Below are 3,000 nucleotides of genomic sequence, written 5' to 3'. Positions count from 1 at the left end.
CTGCCATGGCAGGGACACCTTCCACCATCCCAGGCTGCTCCAAGCCCCGTCCAGCCTGGCCTTGGGCACTGCCAGGGATCCAGGGGCAGCCCCAGCTGGTGTCAGACACCAAATGGGAACAGGTGGTACAAATATTTGGGAGTGACTGGGAAATTGGGAAGTACATGAACCCATGGGACCCTTCCCTTTTATCTTGTGTTTAGTGAAGTTGGTTCTTCTGCATGGTCATGTTTTGGTAAAGAAATAGACTTGTGCTGAACATCTTCCCTGGTTTGTAGATTCATTTCCTCTGTTAATGGGAGACACAAGTCTCTTTAAGAACTGCTAATTGCTCAGGTTAAAAAAACCCCAAAGGCCACTTGGTGTCATGTGTTGGAATTAAGACTCTCAGAAGAAAGTGTGAGCTAGTTCTTCTGAAAATGGAACAGATCAGAGGCACAACATCTACAAACCAGGTTTGCCAAAGTGCTTAAAATAACAACTGGCAGTTTCCCTGGGTGTTGTTTGACTTGATGTAGAAATTTCCCAGAAGGACTGAGAGAGCAGAGAGACAAAAATGGCAGTTGGGAGTGCAGTTCCTGAGGGGTTTTTGAAAGCCCACGTACAGGACTTGTCAGTGGCTTCAGAGCTGGTGATGTGGTGGCCTGCAGTGGCCAGGAGTGTATTTGGTGTTGGAACTGCAGCAAGGACATCCCTGAGGAGCTGTTCAGGTACCTTTGCAATCCTCTTGGGTTACTCAAGGTTACCTAGTGGAGTTACCAGAGCCAGTGCTGGTCATGCCTAAGTTCCCTCCATAATCTGGGAGCAAAAGGAGCTCAGAGAGGAGGGGTTGTACCTTTCTGTCTCAAGTTATGGAACACCCACTATTTTTAGTTGTTTCAACTTACTATGTTAAATATTTTGGGAAATGAGGGGGCAAAGGGCAGGGGGGATGTCTCAAGCTCAAACTTGGATTTCCTGTGTCTGTCCCTGGAGGAGAAACTTCTTAATAGGTGCAAACCCCCATGCCAAAAATGGCATGGAGCTGTGCCAGGGCTTGGGATGGATCTCAGGGCAAGGTTCTTCCCCCCGAGGCTGCTGGCACTGCCCAGGCTCCCCAGGGAATGGGCCCGGCCCCAAGGCTGCCAGAGCTCCAGGAGCGTTTGGACAGCGCTCTCAGGGATGCTCAGGGTGGGCTTGTTGGGGGTTCTGGGCAGGGCCAGGGGCTGCACTGATCATCCCTGAGGGTCCATTCCAAGCTGGGATATTCAAGGATTCCATGCAATGATCCTGGAACCTGCCAAGTCTCCGAACAGCTCATGGCATGGAGAAGGCAGGTCTGGAGTGGGAGGATTCCCAGAGTTGTGTTGATGCTGTTGGATCTGTGTAAGCACAGGAATCAGGATGGGTATGGACACATTTCCATGAAATTGAGCTGTTAGGGGGGAAAATAGAAGTTGCTCCAGCTTTCTCTGCTACAGCCAGACAGAAGGAAAGGGCTGGTGGGAGTTCACAGCTGAGTCCTCTGGAGAGAAAGCAGAAGAGGCAAAGCAGGAGAAGCAGCTTGTTAACTGTTTTCATTAAACTTTTTAGCATCTGCAAGATGAGCAGTTTAGTTGTCAAGTGAGAGGAGGGGAAAGAATTAAGGGGACAGTTCCTGGTGGCTGTTACCTTGCTGGAAAGATCCCACAGAAGTTTCAGGTGCCCTTTTCAGTGTATCAGGATGTGAAAATCTCTGTCCATAGAACGCCGGAAGTTCAGGGCCCGCCCATGTGGGGTTTTTTGGGGCCATGGAGAAGCAGGAGTTAATGTTTCCTGGGATCTGAAATGGGAACAGAGTGGGTGGATTGAAGGGGGGGTTTCTAGCCCAGACACTGATGGTTCTTGCAATTAAAAACAATCCCAAGCCAAACGGTTGAATTAATCCCAAAGACAGTGATTGGGAAAGACAATTATGTGTAAATGGAGAAAATTAAACTTGAGTGTCGAGCTGTGGAATGGGAATGTCTGGGTATGTGGGGTCTTGGGTGAGCTGGGAATTGGTCTGTGTTTTTCCTGGGAAGGAGTGTGCTGGGCCAGCACGGCCGGGGAAGGTTGGAGGCAGCTGTTTGGCAGTGAGCCATGGTGGGGACATCCATGGCAGCAGGGACCTGCTGTGGTGTGGGGAAGGTGTCTGGGGTCCCTGGTCTGGGGGTATCCAGGCTGCTGAGGCGTTTGTGGCTCTGCCAGGCAGAACCAGGTGACGCTGCTGCTGAGCATGAGCAGCAAAACTGGGGGTTGGGACTGGATGGTCCCTTCCACCCCAAAGTGCTGTGGGACCCTGTGCAATAACCCTGTGAAACAGAAGCTGAAGATCCAAGGGGAAATCGTGGGGGGAAAGGCGGGTTTTTTGTTTTCTTAAGTTTAGTAACTCGGCGAGAAGGAGGAATGCAGCGGTCCCGATGCCATAGCTCTGTCCCCGAGTGCCTGGAAGGGTCGGGACCGGGAGGAGCTGCCGCGGCTCCGGTTCCTGCGGTGCCGAGCGGTGCCCACTGACCTGCTCGCTCCTCTCTGCCGAGCGATGGTGGCAGCGGTCCCCGGCGCTCCGACTGCCTCCCGCCTCCCTCGCTTTCGGCGGCGTTTTCCAGGCAGCTGAGCCCCGGCTCCGCGATGGGAGCAGCCGTGTCTGAGCTGCGGATGGGGGGAGGGCGGCAGCGCCGTGCGCCGGGGATGCTCGCGGCCCCCGGGGATGCTCAAAGCCCTCGGGATGTTCGATACCCGCCCCCCCGCCATGGTCGCGGTCCCCTTCGGATGCCCGGAACTCTCGGGCTGCTCAGAGCCATCTGCCATGCTGGAGTGCCCTACAGTTTTAGGAGACCCTCCGGGGATGCTCGGATCCGTCCTGGGCTGTTCGGAGCTCCCTTGGGGTGATCAGAACGCCCCAGAGATGCTTGGACCCCCCCACGATGCTCGGACCCCTCCCATCCCCCTGCGATGCTCAGGACCCCCTTCCCCTCACGCTCGGAGCCCCCCGGGGTGCTC

This window comes from Parus major, chromosome 28 (assembly GCF_001522545.3).
Source record: "Parus major isolate Abel chromosome 28, Parus_major1.1, whole genome shotgun sequence".
Taxonomy (NCBI): domain Eukaryota; kingdom Metazoa; phylum Chordata; class Aves; order Passeriformes; family Paridae; genus Parus; species Parus major.
This window is presented reverse-complemented; position numbering follows the sequence as displayed.